A 17580-nucleotide genomic window follows, 5' to 3' on the forward strand; every position below is an offset into this window, starting at 1 on the left:
GTGCAGAAAGAGGCAAGAGAAGTGCTGAAAGAAGCAACAGAGGTGCAGAAAGAAGCAAGAGAAGTGATGAGAGAGACAAGAGAGTTGCAGAAAGAAACAAGAGAGGTGCAGTAAAAGGCAAGAGTGGCACAGAAAGAAGCAACAGTGGTTTGCGCACCATTAGTACCAATTTAACACACCCACTTAGCAATAAGTAAAGGTGACCATTCCAGCTGTGCAAAGGGCCTTCCACCACACTGCATCCTAGGACCGGTTTCAGGGTTTCACCCCTCTTCAGCCAGGATAGCTTGATTCCAGTGGCATGGAGAGCACGGGACCCACGTCTGGGCATACCATGGATTTAGGCCCAGATCTCTGTACTGGGGTGAATGTATGACATTGTTCTGCATTCTGTCCATCAACTGTTATTTTTGCATTTGTCACCCCGAGTGGGATGGGTATGCTCAGACGTGAGCCCCGTGCTCTCCATGCCACTGGAATCAAGCTATCCTGGCTGAAGAGGGGTGAAACCCCAAAACCGGTCCTAGGATGCTTGTTTCCAGTCCATGTAGGACCTGGCTTGGCGGTTCGGGTTGGACTGTTCCCATGAGGCACACGGTAAAGACTGATTTGCATATGGCTGGGTTCAAACTGGAATGGCATGGTGAGCAAAAAAAACGATGGATTTAGGCCCAGATCTCTGTACTGGGGTGAATGTATGACATTGCTCTGCATTCTGTCCATCAACTGTTATTTTTGCATTTCTCATCCCTAGTGGGATGAGTATGCTCAGACGTGAGTCCCGTGCTCTCCATGCCACTGCAATCAAGCTATCCTCGCTGAAAAGTGGTGAAACCCCGAAACCGGTCCTAGGATGCTTGTTTCCAGTCCAGGTAGGACCTGGCTTGGCAGTTCGGGCTGGACTGTTCCCATGAGGCACAAGGTCAAGACTGATTTGCATATGGCTGGGTTCAAACTGGAATGGCATGGTGAGCAAAAAAACGATGGATTTAGGCCCAGATCTCTGTACTGGGGTGAATGTATGACATTGTTCTGCATTCTGTCCATCAACTGTTATTTTTGCATACCTTTAACGAGGTCCAGAAGTGCTCCTCAGTGGTTCCTTTTTTTGTCTCATTGAGTTTATAGTTTAGCTTCTATGGCAACAAGAAAGACCTGAGGTTACCACTCCACAACACAGACTACCGTACCACATAATTACTCTCTATAACACATAATCACACTCTACATAATTACTATACACTAAATTCCACATACTTTCTATCCACATAATTCCACTGCACAACATACCACATAATTCTACTACACACAATGTACATCCACTCCACTCCAAAAAATATTAGTGAAAAACTTACATTTACAACGCCAATAGCTCTTACTCTTGCAAATGTGAGACCTATTACATTGCAAATGCTTCTTTAACTAGTAGTCACATTTACAGAGTTGTGGAGAAAGGGGGCTAGGCCTCCGGCCAGTGCTCAGGAACTCTGCTGCATAGGACTTACAGGAGGTACCAGGAGGGCTTCTTGGCCCCAACGTCCCTCAGGAGTAAAGTGGAATTCATCCCCCAACCATTAGTGTGCCAGGAGGCGTGTTTGCAGAGTGGTGGGGAAAGGGGGACATGGCCTCCGAAGAACTCTTAGCAATCACACTGTTGGCCCCCAAGAATGTCCTCGGGGCCCCCAAGAATGTCCTTGGGGGCCAACTTGGGAGCCAACTACCCCTCCTATTACCTCCAGTCAGTCCCACACAGCTGGATTGTTAAATTCTCATAGCAGACCACGCCCCCTTTGACCACCACTCTGTAAATACACTCCCTAGTGCGCTCTTGTATGGGGATTGAATTCCCCTTCACTGCTGGGGGCACTGAGGGGCCAACTAGCCTACCTGTTACTTCCTGTAAGCCCCACACAGTGAAATTGCTGAGAGGTGGACACAGGTCACTCCCCCTTTCTCCGCCACTCTGCAAACTTGCCTCCTGGTGTGCTCTTGGTTAAGAGATGAAGTCCCCTTGCCTCCTGAGGGTCACTGGGGGCCAACTAGCCCTCCTCTTATCTTCACTAAGCCCCACACAGCTAGATTGCTGAGAGTGGTCAGAGGCCATGCCTCCTTTTTACATCACTCTGCTAATGTGCCTCCTGTTGCACTGCTGCTTGGGAGATAAAGTCCACTTTAGTCCTGAAGTCCTCAAGACGCAAGGGGACCTCATCGCCTCACCAGCAGTGTGCCAGGAGGCACGTTTGCAGAGTGTTGTAAAAAGTGGAGTGGCCCCGGACCACCTCTAAGCAATCTCACTGTGTGGGGTTTACTGGAGGTACCCGGGGGTTAATCCCCCAATTGAGAACATGACAGGAGTTGCATTTGCAGAGTCTTGCAGGGAGGGTGCAGGGCCTCCGGTGAGTTGCTGGTTTCTTTTTTTTTATGAAGGGGGGCTGTGTGGCCATTTTTTGTTTTTAAATGAAAAGGAAGGGGGCCTCCCTCCTGAGGCTGATTACAGCCCCAGGGACCCCCTCCCACAGGGCTAGGCCTTTCTTTTTTTGTTTTTAAAGGGGAGGGATTTGTTTGGCCTTCCTCTCCAGGCCTATTTTGCCCCCAGGACCCCATCCTCCGGGGCTAGGCCATTCCTTTTTTTTAAAGGGGGGGGCCAAGCGGGCCCCCACCCATGCCATTTTCTGCCCCGGGGACCCCATTGTTTTTTTTACACTTTTTTTTAAAGGAATCGGCCTCATCCCCCCCCACCCTCTTCCCCAGGCCAATTTCAGCCCCAGAGACCCCATCCCTCGGGGCTGGGCCTTTTAAAAAGTGGCCCCCCTCTTGGGACATTTTTAGACCCGAGGACCTCATCCCCCGGGGCATTGCCTCTTTGTTGGGACCGCGGGGGGAGCCCCCATGCCCCAAAGTCCCGGCCGGCTCCCTGCCTCCTACGGGAACCAGCAGTGCTTTTGGACTTTGGTCCTTCTTCACTGTTTGATATTGCAGTCTATTTAAATCCAAAAGCAACTGCTCCACATAATTTGCATATGATTAAGACCCAGCTGGGTCGAAACGCATAATGATGAATTGTTGGCTTACCTGCTTTAATAAAAAAATTGGTCTTTACCCACTCCTGATTGGAGGTGCAGTATTCTTTTAGTGCTGTATTTGGTGGTGACGTCATCACCAAACCCGACCCGCCAGGCTGGGAGTCCTTTTCCGTCGAAGTTCATTTTCAAGATGTTGATTTGAATGCCCGCCTGCTGCGTTGATTCTGCTACAAAGGATTATGTTAAATTGGTGTCACTGTTTATGGGAGGCTTTGCCACTGTTAGACACATCCCTGGTTAACAATCAAGTTCCCTCAAAGGTCAGAAGGCCTCTGCTATCTTGAATTTGCAGTAGAATGTAGCAATATGGGATAGTTTTCTGTAAAGCAAACAGCATCTGATGCTAGAGTAGGGAAGGTTGCTCCTGGGAACTTTTACCCCATCGATTAGCAGATGTCCAGGGATCACCTGCCCCCTGCTCTACCCAGGATTAAAACTAGACTTCAACGGGCAGTCACTTGACCTTGACTTGACTAGGGACACAGCAATCAGTATGAGGCTTTTTTTCCAGAAGTGACCAGTTGATCATTATCAACCGAACCCAGATTGGACCTTACTGTTGGCTTCTGCTGGAGTATATTTTATCCCATAATGTTCTCCCTCTGCTCCTGGAAGACATGTATCCAGTGTCCGTCGTTGAGCACTCATGCCACGCAGTTCCAACTGTCAGCTGGCAAAGCCCTAGTGACCACCCTCATGTCGTAGCACACTGCCCAAGAAGGAAACATACATACGGGCAGATACTACATCTATCTTTTCCTTATAAAAGTAAACCCAAATAATATCAAAAACAAGATCATAATACAATCTCTACAAGATGTGAATAAATTACAAATTCACTAAGACTTCGCAAATCTTAACTGCTTCAAAAGGTTACTACAATAAAAATTCTGGGGAAAAATGTGTACTATTAAACAGCACACAATACAGATGAAACATTGAGACAATAACATTATCTATATCTCAAAGGCATTCCTACATGTCTAACACTTCTACATAAATGCTCTAAGGATACATTCTCTCTATAAGTGGAACTTTGTTGTGAAATGCAGTTGCTCCTATTCGCCAGCCAAATTTCAAGTGCCCCTCCTTTTAATATTTTAGGATCAACTGTAACAATTTCGCTCATGTTCAACCTAATGGAACTATTTACACGTACTGCACTATCACAAATCTTGTCAATCCTCATCAGTTCAGAATATTTATAATCACCTGTCTTCACAAGCATACTTTTCTTAATACGAACAACATCTCCCAGCTCCAAACATTTACTGGTTACACTTTATTTCCATCATAAAAATTATTTTATTTCATTTGAGCATGCTCAGCCTTGTTCCTCAGAATGCTGTCTAAATCAGACACTGATGAATTCAGTTTAAGGCATTTGGACATCCATGCTGGCTTAAACTCAGAAAGAAGAAACACCAGTAAAGGAATGTGGGGGCATATTATCAAGAAACGGCGTTAAAATTATCACCGCTTTAGCGGCAGAAAACTGCAGCTAAAGCGGCGATAATGGGCTTGTTAATATGCCCTTGAGAATTCCCATAGAAGCCCATGTTCTGGTGTCAACATGGGCTTCAATTGGAATTCTCTGCGGCATATTATCAAGCTCATTATCGCCGCTTTAGCGGCAGTTTTCTGCCGCTAAAGCGGCGATAATTTTAACGCCGTGCTTGATAATATGCCCCGTGGTGTTGTTCTATAAAACCAAACAATGGTTCTAATAGCTACTGTTATAGCACTTATGTAAAATTGCCCCGCGTATAGACTCACCTAAAACCCTGTTCAATTCCTCAACCATACCATTGGCTTGAAGATGGTACAGTGAACTCTTGGGGTGATTTATTTCACTCTCTTTTAAAAATGATTCAGCTTCTGAAGAGACAAACTGAACCCCATTATCAGACACAATCTGTTAAAAAACTCTTCCACTGCTTTTGAATCAGGTTCTCCTATAAATTTGACTTCTGGCCATCTGGAATAGAAATCGCCCATGTCCAGGGTGAAACACAAATGATGGGGTAAAGACTGGAAAGGTACCATAAGATCAATACACACATTTGCACAAGGTTTTGAAGGTAGAGGAATGTGGTCAAAAGAGAAGTAGATGACTGTAACACTTTGTCACTCCTGGAACATATTACACAATCATGTACAAGACTCTCAATATCCCTATCCATATGTGGCCACCAAAAATATTCACAAACTCTACGCTTCGTAAGGGTAGCCCCCAGAGGTCCTTCATGAGCTTTGGATAACAGACAGCTCCTGACATTTTCTGGTGGACCAATTTTCTCAAATCTCATCACTAGACCATTTTCTACACACAACTCATCCCATACTTTGACATAAGGTTGCAAGTTTACATCAAGATTTCTTTCTTTTGGCCAACCTTCAACAATAAATTTGGTTACAGATTTCAAAGTATCATCCCACTCAGCCTTTTTTTCAATTCCTCCTCGGAAACTGCACATGCATTACCAATTTCTAATGTTGCTATTATACAATCATCTAGATCTTCATCATTACATTAATCAGTAATGTTTTTAGTATTTCCTGTTTCACCACGTTCATGGGAAAATGTGTGAGAAGGTCTGCATGAATATTTTTGCCACATTGAATATGTTCAACATTGAACTGATATTGAAACAGCCTTGTGGTCAATGTGGCTATACGGGGTGTGTAGTTTCTGCTAGATACATGTCCCAAAATAGATACCAAAGATTTATAATCCATTTGTAAAACAAACCTTCTACCCCGCAGATAGCTTTTAAATTTTTCAATAGTCAACCAACACACTAAGAGTTCTTTTTCAATTACAGAATAATGCAATTCAGCACTTCTGAGTACCCTGGATGCCAATCCGATTGTCTGTTCTTCCTCGTCAGCATCTTTTGTAAATACTGAGACCAAACCTAAGTTACTTGCATCAATTGTCAACACACACACTGATGAGCAGGATCATAAGATTTAACGTCACTCCCTTGTTTCTTTAGCCACACAGAAGCTGCCTCACACACATCACTCACATCATCCCACTCAAAACCAGTATTTCTTTCCAACAAATCAGAAATTGGCATGACTTTAGTTGTGTATTTAGGAATACATTTTGAAAAGAACACACATAAACCTAAAATAGATTTAACACCATTTTTATCTTGTAGTTCAGGTCCCCCTAGGATTGCTTTAACTAAGCCTGGTCTTGGCTGTACTCCCTTTTCATATATAATGTGTCCTAGGTATTCCACTGAATTCTTGCTGAACTCACACTTTTCTTGTATAAAAACCACCCCTTGTTGTTGAAAAATATTTAAAACTTTGTACAAAATTTCATCATGCGTCATGTTGTCTGGAGCATAGATAAGGACATCATCTTGAAAAATGGCAGCATTCTCAACTCCCTTCAAAAGATTGACCATCAGACATTGAAATGCTGATGCAGCCGAAGCAAGCCCGAATGGCATGCAACAGTATTGCAATGACCCTGAATGCGAAATAAAGGCTGTAAGATATCTTGATCCAAGATCTAACTTCGCTTGGTGGTACACAGACACCACATCAAGTTTTGTTAAAAGATTTGCTCCAGCGACCATGGCCAACATTTTGGTAATATTGAGAAGAGGGTGAAAGTCAATCCAGATTTCTTTGTTTAGGCTACGAAGATATACAGAAATCCTAAGATCATTATTTTTCTGACAAGCCACCACCAGTGGAGAAAGCCGTGTGGAAGACTCTTTTGGTTCAATTACACCTTTACTGCACAACAATGTGAGTTCCCTTTCTAGGTCTTGCCTCACACTTCACATCTTATGTTTGATGGGTATGGCACCATATTTAATTTGTATGCAATGTTTAAAGCCTTTTATTATTCCCAATTTGCAAGAAAATACCCTTGGATAGGCGCATAAAAGTTCTTCAATTGAACTATCATCCCTAATGGCTAGCACTTGTTCCTTTGCACATGGCCATATCATTTCAAACAGACCTTGATGAAACCATCCAAGTATATTCAACTCCTTGATCACAAAACATATTTTTCCTTGAATATGTCTTCTCTTGAATTCCAACACACCTACAAAATATAAGTTACTCTTTCTTGTGACCTTCATAAGTAACTGGGTCTCGATCCGGTTGCAATAATTGTCTGTTTCCCCATTTCCTTTCGAATAATGCTTGTGTAATCATGTAATGCATGCAACAGAGTCAACCAATAAATGCAAACTTCTGTCACCCACAGATATATCCACATAGGGATTAATGCAATCTGATGGGTCACCAGTCCTTACATTGTCATCACCTGCAAAAAAAAACATTTCTCTCAAATTCAAAATCATGTCATCCACCTCACTATTACTTTTGTCTTTGACATAATCAACCTTTGTTTTGGCTTTCTTATGATCCTGACACACTTTAACAAAATTTCCAGTTACATACAACATTTTTAGCTGGACAAGTTCTTCCGCCTCTGCTGTGACAAGGATTGCCACATCTGAAACATATATCAGTGTGTTTGAAGAAGCCCTTCAGTGGAAAATCTCTTTTCCCTTTTGAGACTTCAGATGTCAAATTAATAATTCAGTTTTTCTGTCCTAGCTATTTTATGGATTTTTTAGCTGTTTCAATACACTTGGCCACTCTCATACTTTCTTCTAGTGAAGGGTTACTTAACGTCAACAACTTTTGTCGAATACCTCTGTCCGAATACCGACTTATAAATTGATCCCTTACGAATTGATTACTAAAATGTTGAAACTCACGTTCAGCAACCGATTCCCTTAAAGCAGTTATGTAAGTGTCAATGTCTTCACCCCCTCTCTGCTCTCTTTTGAAAAACGTATGGCACAAAACAACCAGACTCAGTTGTACGTCATATCTATTGGCCAGTTTTTTTATTGCTTCCTGGTACTCATCTAGCTCCTCATCATTTGCCACCACCAAAGCAGGTAAATGTTTGAATGTTTCCCTCCCTTCAAAACTAAAGAATGCATTAACAGAAATGTCTTTCTTTCTGGCCTAAACCTGTGTTCACCAAGGGCACCAAGATACATTTCAAATGCATCTAACCACTGGCGCCAGAGAATAGGGGGTTCTCCTGGAGTCTCTAAAAATGGCTGTGTGGATTCACGGCCTACAATATATGTTATCCAAAACATACACTAGGCTACGCTACTTTTTGTAAAATGTAACTAAATTCCTAAAATAAAGACACATACACTAAGCAAAATACCATAGATTTTCAAATGTGTCTCCAATAACAGATGACAATACACTGAAAATATAGTATATTTTCACAAGGTAAGCTACTGGTAGGTGTGTCACCACGCTGATCAGCCTGAAGTTTGCATTCCACAGTCATATTTCGATAATCAGATATTCGTGTGTGCATCACTGCGCTGACAAGCATAACATGTGCATGCCACAGCTGTGTTTCAATAACCAGATATTGGTGTGCCTCATCACAACGCTGACAAGCATAAGGTGTGCATGTCACTGCTGAATTAAGATAGAAATACATGTAGATGGGCTATACTCCTGCTGATAAGCTTTGCTGTCCATCTGTGCGTGTATGTCATAAATTAGCCAATAGCAGGACCGTCACTGTACCTCTGCACTTGTGTCATAAACAGTAACTTTTTATAATAATAACAATGGCTCAAGCAACAAATTACATACAAAAAATTATCACAAGTCACTAAGTGAACCACATTCAGGGAAAAAACAGAGTTTTAATTCCAGTGCCAGCCATAATCTATGTGGTTCACTTAGTGACTTGTGATAATTATTTGTACTGTCGTTTTCATGCACTGGATTGGACTTTTTCTATCTTTTATTTATGGGACTTTAAAAATCATTCATTTTCTCTTCTTTTCTTCACCTTGTTGCACTTATTGAATTTTAAACTGCATGACATAGACCTTTTTTGGCTTTGTGCAATGCGTATATTATCTTAATTTTATGATCATGATACCCATATATCCTTTTTAAGAAATTATATATTGGATGCTCTGAACTTTGTCTTGTCAGTCCTGATGATGACCATGCTAGTTGTGTTGGTTGAAAAGCCGTTGATGCTCATCTTTGGCATACATTGAAGAGGAAGCATCTATTGCCAATTTTGCTTTCGCAATTGCTCGCTTCAGTTGTCTTTATATATTTTGCCTCTGCCATTGTTTTATTGTTTACCCTGTCAATTGTCCTTTATGTATTGTGGTTCTGTACCTGTATAAGCACCTGTTAGTTTATTGTCTTATTGCTTTATTGTAACTTTGTTCTACTGCTTTAGTAAATACGTGTTTGTTGGTTCATGGGTATAATTTTTCATGTATTTGGTTTTCACTTAATAATTTTTTTGTGTGTAATTTTTTGCTTGAACTATTGTTATTATTATAAACTTTATTTGCTCAAGGTTCGGGTGCTCCTATTTGATTTAACCGTAAACAGTAATTGAGCAAGACTGAGGTACTAATGTGACCTAAAACAAAACCTGAAAATGAGCTGGATACTGTCAAAGTAAACAACGTCAAAGGCAAGAAGCATAAAATTAAAACAGAAACTCCCTCTGAGGAATTGATCGTCAAATATCCACCTTACGCTGTTAACCAAATTGAAACGTACTCACAAAATCCCACGGTACTAATGGTACAGTGTACCACAACTTGCTGCACCGATGATGGTTGAAATGTCCACACTTCCTCCTTCACCATAGAATATTGTGCTTTTATGAGATGTAACCACAATAACTACAAGCTCATCAACTCAAAAGACCACCCCTGGTAGGCGGAGTTTCAAGGAGGGGTCTAAGGATATACCGGCAAGTTTCTGGACCCTCCTCAGAAGGCAGAGTCTTGACACGATGTACGCCGTAGCTCTGTTAAGACAGCCTTAAGATACGCTGCAGGACATGAAGCGATTTATTCACTTTCAAACTCAAGTTGGCAGAGATCATCGGACCATGACCTCTTTGTGGGATGAGGTCTAAAATCATCACCACATTACTCATGTAATGACAACTTGGCTTGAAGCATAATAACATAAATTTGTTTATTAAGTCCGAAGGAACAATTCATCCCACAGACATGTATCCAGCATCCGTTGTTGGGCCGTCACACCACGCAGATTCAACTGTCAGCTGGCAAAGCACCTACGACCACCGATATGACTCAGGACACTACACACGCAGGAAACATACACCTGGGGCAGATACTACAAAGTGACCCAGCAAGGCTGCTTCAGAATATCAGAAAAGTTGGGAGTTGGAAAATGATTAGGACCGCATAGCAAAGGTGTCTAAGTTTGATGCATTTTTCTCTGGTACAGCTTCAACGATTGCCTTGCTGGAGGATTTTGAGTGCCATAAAAATAAAAAGACCAAGTCAGAAGGCGAAATCTGTGACTAGGCATAAAATACATGATGTACCTGACCTGCGCTCCATCGTGGATGGCGTGAACGCACGCCTAGGTCCTGCTCATCTTCTTTCACTGACTATCATTTGTGCTTAGTGCTTTTAGTACTATTTTCACTTAATTCTTTTTAAATGCATAGCTCCAGTTTCCCCTATTAGATTTTTGGCATTCAGACATCATTTTGTAAACTAAAGTTTGCTCTTTTGCTTTAATTCAGTTCTCTATTTTTATCATTTGGTTTTCTGACTTCATTACTGTTTTGTTAACACAGAAATAATGTACACATTTCCCTAAGGTAAGCCTATCTGCTGTGTACCATAGCTACCAGGGGTTGAGATCAGGTTAATTTATTGACTTTTTGGGTCACTCAAACACGTTAGTGTGTAAATATTTCCAAATAATAGTTCACTTTCTTTCAAAAACATACATGTGTGCCAACCAAAGGAGCATGCACAACTATAAAGTGTGAAAAAAGTCATGATTTATACATTTTGAGAATTGCTCATTTGAAGAAATGTATGTCACAGGTTGGTCCTGAATTGATGAAATTGCTGCATGTAAGAAAGGGCCAACGTACAAATTCTGAAGTCCTTTGGATAACATTAGGTAGGCAGCTTTCAGCTGTGCCAAGCATTGCGAGGTAATGCCAGACAAATCTTTGAATCCAATATTGACCTTTTGAATTTCTATTCAAGAATTTGTAATGTTCGCTTGTAGAACTCCAAGTGTCATGCACAAAAATGCTTTTATAAAACAAGAAAGAGTGGCAAACCCGATGTCAGGTGTATACATTAGCATTAGTGAAATACAGCTTTCTTTTGTTTCGAATATTGGATTAAAGGTTGTCTCCCTGTACAGAGAATTGATTGGTATGCCCTTTTCCAACTTTTTCCATGACCCTACTTGTCCCCTAATGCACAGCTTCAAGACAACTGGAGGTGAATTATGCGTTTCCCAAGTAGAGTGAAAGTTGGCTCTGGTGCAATGGAGTTACACTCAAAGCATGACCTTCCAGTTAGTGCCCCATGGATACTTTGGCCTTTCCTGAATGATGGCTGGAGAAAGTTGCCTTAATTGTGCAGGCACCCAAGCCTGTGTACCTGTAACACAGGAACCAATCCAGACACGTCCATTCAGTCCCTTATCAATGCAATCTTCACTTTCTTAAGAATGTATGTTGTGTGATTATACATACCTGCAGTATGGCTAGAGAATGTGTGTGTGCATGACTTGTGTCCTCTATAAAAAATAATTCACATCACACAAGATCATGGGTGTTTGGACTAAATATCGAATTGCAAATTTTGAGAGACATAAATATCATGGTGCAAGAATATTGTTGTCAAGAATATAGTTTTTTAGGTGAATGATATCATTTTAAAGAATATTGTTTTAATATCTTTTAATTGGAAATAAAATAGTAGGAAAGAATTTTGTTTTTTTAATTATTTTATTATCTTGTAGTTTTTTGATGTTTTACTATTGTTTGTATAATTGTTATACCTTTTTCAAAATATAGTTTGTAATTTTACGTGATTTAGAATTGTTTCTATAATTGTTAATAGTAATTCATAGTGTTGCATCAGATGTTGGGTTTGCAGGGGGATAGGGAGGGAACTTAGGTAATTAATAATTATTTATTAATTAAGTATACATTTTTAATTATTTATGTGATTGATGTTAATTATATGAATTATGTAATAGTGATATTGTTTACCTGATTACTGTGTCAGTGATCCAGATGGTATTCTCTGCCTCAGGATTGAGGTTTTGGGGGTTCCACACTTTCAGAGCAGCCCCCAGTACCTTCACCTTGGAGACCCAATAGAGGATTCATGATTGTCTGGGTCCAAGGCTACAATGCACATTTAGCCTAGGGAAATGGTTAAAAAATATTTGCTAAAATTGTTTGATGACCTGGACAGCCATTCTCCTCAATCTAATCGGCAAAAGCAAAGGATCAAACCCATGAATGGTTTTCCAGGGATACTCCAGTACAAATACTTTTTATGATTTGTTGCTTTCATCTAAGACCAGCTGACTGAGACTTGCATGGAGGGCAATTGTAGAAGACAAATTACTGAGGGCATATGATTAATTGAATCCCAGCTAAATCAAACAAAATCAATAGCATATCTGGCATAGCTGCTAGAAAAAAGGGTTGAAGAAATGCTGAAGACATCAAAGAACTGCAGTTTATCGTGACTCTACATTACCTCCTCAACTTTCCCGCTTCATATTCACGGTTCCAACTTGCATGGTGCATGTGCGAAAGTGAATGCATTACAAACTATTGTAAAACTTCAGTAACATTGCTGAATCCTTCTTGACATTGTGAGACTCTGCATTACTCCGTCCTGAGACAATAAGGAGTTTAGAATTTCCCCTTATTTCCCTTGTACATTGTTCCACTCACCGAGTCTGGTCACCCTGAACTTGAAGTCTATGATAAACACTTTCCTTAAATGACTTCTTCAGATACTGTGGCTAGAAGGTCATTGCATGCGCCTTAATAGGGTAGCATGCCTGCTATGCTCAGCTGGACACAGCTCCTACAGTAATTTGACCAGACCAGTTGGTTGCTACTGCCACTGCAGCCATCTGTTTTTGAAACAGGCTCTAGCATTACAGTACTCTAAAAGTTCATTTTACTGCAGCTCATAAAATAACGGAGCACTTTTTCTCTGTGAGTAAAGAAAGAGTAGGCTTCAGCCCAACAAAGAGCTAAAACAAATGTTTTCCCTGCGTTTACATGCAGGGCAAGGGAGGGCTTGCGATCTTGAATGACACCAAACTCCTTGATTTTCTTGGTTGAATTAATGCTTAACCTAGGATGACATTGTAATCAACTGTTTTCCTTAAGCTCTTGAATCTTTCACTGTTGGTGAACTAAGGTCCCAGTACTCTGAATCCCTTAGTTGTGGGCAAGTACCCATTTTAGCATTTCACTCAAAGGGCAGTGAAGATGCACATGCCATGGCATGCTCAGGGGAGGTACTGTTGGTTAGAGACTGTGGGGCTGATTTACAGAACTAATCTGAGACAAAATCCAAAACGTACTACTTTTTGTATTCACAGAAGGCATTTAGTAGTAGTAAAGTTAGGATTCCTAACTTTACTAGTACTAAACTGAGACAAAATCCTAACTTTACAACTTTTAGTATTCACAAAAGGGATTAAGTAGTAGTAAAGTTAGGATTCTTAGCCCTATCACCTAGAAACACAATTCCATTACAGAGGATTTTAAATCAAAATTCAGATGAATGGAACGAGAATTTCTCTATCTGCCCCAAATGGAAGCTATCACTTATTAAGTGTAATAAGGCAACCCCGTGTTAGTCTAAAAGAGAGTTAGCCTTGCTACAGTGAGAAATGAATTTAGAAGTTTGTCACTGCCAGAACTAAGTTTTATTGTTTGTCACTGCCAGAAGTAAAAGGTAAGCACAGATGTCTTACTTTTTAAATACCATGCACCTATGAGCCTTTAGGACCTAACTTAGGAGTGACTTATAAGTATTAAAAGGGAAGGTTTAGGCTGGCTAAAGATTTATTTTACCATGTTGAAATAGCTGTTTAAAACTACAGTGAAGAATGCAGTAGGAGGCCTTAGACATATTTTACACTTAAACTTTAGTGGGTGGCACAATGTGTGCTGCACATTGGTAGCATTTAATTTACATGCTCTGGGTGAATCTAGTACCATATACTAGGGACATATACGTATTTTAAATAATCCTTTCAGATGTATATCACTTTTACCATTTTTAGGATGGATAAAACAAGCACTTTACAACAAGTTAGCAGGAGTTAAGTGCTTAGAGTTCTAAAAGCCAGATGAAATGAGTTAAGCAAAAGAAAGCAAAATTCTGAGATGAGGCTGCATAAAGGGTCAGGTCCAACACACATCAAGGTCTGATATTATTCCTCTGGAGCAATGGCCCTCCACAGAAGGCTGCAGATCATTTACAACTCTGTGGCCAGAATCACTCTCAACCTCCCACATCACAGTCACATCACAGACAGAGCTCCACTAGCTCCCCATTCACAAAGAAGCGTAATTTAAACTCCTCACCCCCACTTCTTAGGCACTACAAAACACTGGCCCAGCATACCTCAACAATTACACTGCTTTCATAAACCTTCCAGACACCTCTGTTCATTCGCCCTCTTACCTGCACGAATTCCACACATATGGAGCACCAGATCTGGCAGTCGAGCCTTCTCCTGTATTGCTCATTAGGATTTAAAATGACCTGTTGCTACACATAACAACCTCCTCCTCACTTCTTAAATCCCGCAAAGACGCTGAAGACCTTGCCTTTTGAGGAGGTTTAGGTGTGGCTAGACTCACACCTGTTCAGCACCAGGATACCCTCCCAGGTGGCAGTGCGTTGTAAAAATATGCATACCATAGCACATTGAGATCGGGTGAAGGAAGCGCCACACATTCTTCTACCGTATGCTGAGTACACTGGGGCACCAGCTACTCGAGGGAATAAACAATGAAATTGCTGGGCAAGCTACAGATTTTCTTGGCCCGATAGGTAAAATTGATGTACATGAGCTGTTGATTTCAATGCAGGAATCTAGGACACTGTTGGGCTGTTTTTCTATGGGTTTCCTACATTTTGCTCCTAGTGGCATGATCTAGGCCCAATTATGGTCTGGGTTTTCCCGAGTTTATTTTTATCAGCTGAAAAGTGCAGCACGTATTACTATGCCTCTGACCTTCTCATATGTATGGTAGTGCTACATTTCAATTTTCGAGCCCCTTTGGTTAAATATTCAATTTAATAGTGTTTCTCTTTCAAGGCGTTCTGCTACAAAACAATGTTGCATCCACTAGTTCAGCATGTTTTGGGTCTTTAAGATACCTCTCACTGTGGCTACATTGTTATTATGTTTGATTGTAGGTTTTTTAAAGTTTTTGATAGCATCTGTTTGCAGTTTACAAGGCAATTCATATGACTCGTGAGTTTGCATATATACTAATTTGCTTCTTATCTGCACCTTGATAAAGTTTGGGTTCTAAAAGTGTGCGATCTGTGCTGTGTCTTTCAATGTATATTTACAAGTTTTTTGAGGGGACGCTTGTTTGTTTGATCAGCAGTAAATAGTAGACTTCGTGCGTTTACCATTTCCGATAATGATGCTCGATTGGAGAGTTTGCCTGTTTTTCTTTTCATTCGTTTTTCTTGCGTGAGAAAACACTTGCATAAGGAAGTAAATCAATTTCTTTCACTTTTGAATCTTCAACACAGACAGTGCAAGAAAATTTTAAAAGCACTTCCTGTCATTTTGTTAAACAAAGTCTATTTTTTCATTTTTGGGTAGCAGAAAATCAATGACATTGTCAATATAAGTATTCACATTCTCATTATAAAACATAAATGCATCGCGGGTCGCATATTCAAACTATAGACGCCACATGCTCCTCGGTTAACCTTGCCCAAGATGAAGAGTTAATAGCAAACATTCATGTTTCCCTTTAAGTTGCATTGATTTCTGTTTTTCAGTTTCTTCACTTTGCTCTTTTTAAATATAAACAGAAATAAAACAGAAAGAAATCTCAATGGGCATGCTTCAGGGACACTCAACATCCATTGAATACCACATCAATAGTCTGGAGAGGCCTGGGATTGCTTTACCATTTGCTAGCAAGTGCTTTTACATCAGGTTTCAAAGGAGCCATTCTAGTAGGGAGTGTCATTATTGATATAGTGAACTTTAATCTTCAAATTAGTATCAATAATACCATGGTTCAATTGAAAGGCGGCTATCAAAATATAATGAGATAGGCATGTTTTTCATGCTACTATAGATATCAAATCGTGTTGGTAAACATTGAAGCACAATGTTGTTTATTTACTCAAAAATTCTACTCAGGTGCATGGCACAAAAGCAGCACACACTGGTGTACTCCACGCTCAGAACGACATTCAACCTACTTTTTACATATCAATTTTAACAACGTCTCACATGTATTTGAATGGCATATATATATATATATAGTTGGCTGTCATGTAAGAATTACAAAAGTAAGCAGAACCTTTTGAAAAACGAATGTCAGGTCGTGTTTAATTAGATTTTAATACGTGTATCACAACACATTCTTAAGACACTTTAAACTGACTTTTGCACACCCTGCTACGTTAAGTTACTAGTGCATGGTGTTTCACCCTGGGTCGATCCTCTTGAATTTCTGAAGGGTGGAGCAGTTCAGTGTAGACCATAAGAGCAATCTCAAATTACTATTCGAATGTAGATGATGAATTTACAGAAATCTTTCGTATTAAAAGCTCCTTGCTGTGAACTTCTACCTAGGTGTGGAGACCATAATTTACCCTCTCCCATGATTTCAATTTTATAAACGTAGGTCTTTTGATAAATTCATATTTCTTCAAAGATAATTGTCCAATGATCTAATTGTTTAGATATAAAGCTCCAATGACAAAGACATAACACATTCAAATCTTCCTACCAAGCCACCATCAGAAATTATAATGCAACCAACAGGGATGACCTGATATCTTTTCATTAAGTGGAAAACCAGCTAGGGTGTCTTATTTTATTTATTGACTTATTTTTGGCAGTGTCAGGTCTCAAATGCAAAGCTCCAAATATAATGATTTGGTATGTCTCAGTTCTGATAGATTAACCACCTTATTTAAAGTGATCATATACAATTATATTACGAAGTTTGTGATGAAACACTAAAAAGGCAGCAATGGAGTTGTGTATGCTCTAATATGAATCGCGACATGAAGTCCAACACAATTAACTTTTTTTTGATCTTAAGAAACACTGAGGTGCCACGGAGCGATGAGGATTGCACAAAGGCCAGGATTGCTTCATCTGTACAAAAAAAGTATGTAGCCAGCACAATGCATGTGGTGTAATCAGCAGGCACCCTACTTGAGGAGCCATATGCATTTTAGAGATATTGACCTTGAGCAACATGCCGTCTCACAGTTACAAACTGAACAACTGCTTAGAGATACTGACTTTGAGCAGCACCTCACTGCACAACTACAATCCGACACAGCAAATATCTGACAGTCAGACTGAGTTGATGGAGAAATGACTAAGC

The sequence above is a fragment of the Triturus cristatus genome, chromosome 9 (genome assembly GCF_964204655.1).
Source record: "Triturus cristatus chromosome 9, aTriCri1.1, whole genome shotgun sequence".
Lineage (NCBI taxonomy): Eukaryota > Metazoa > Chordata > Amphibia > Caudata > Salamandridae > Triturus > Triturus cristatus.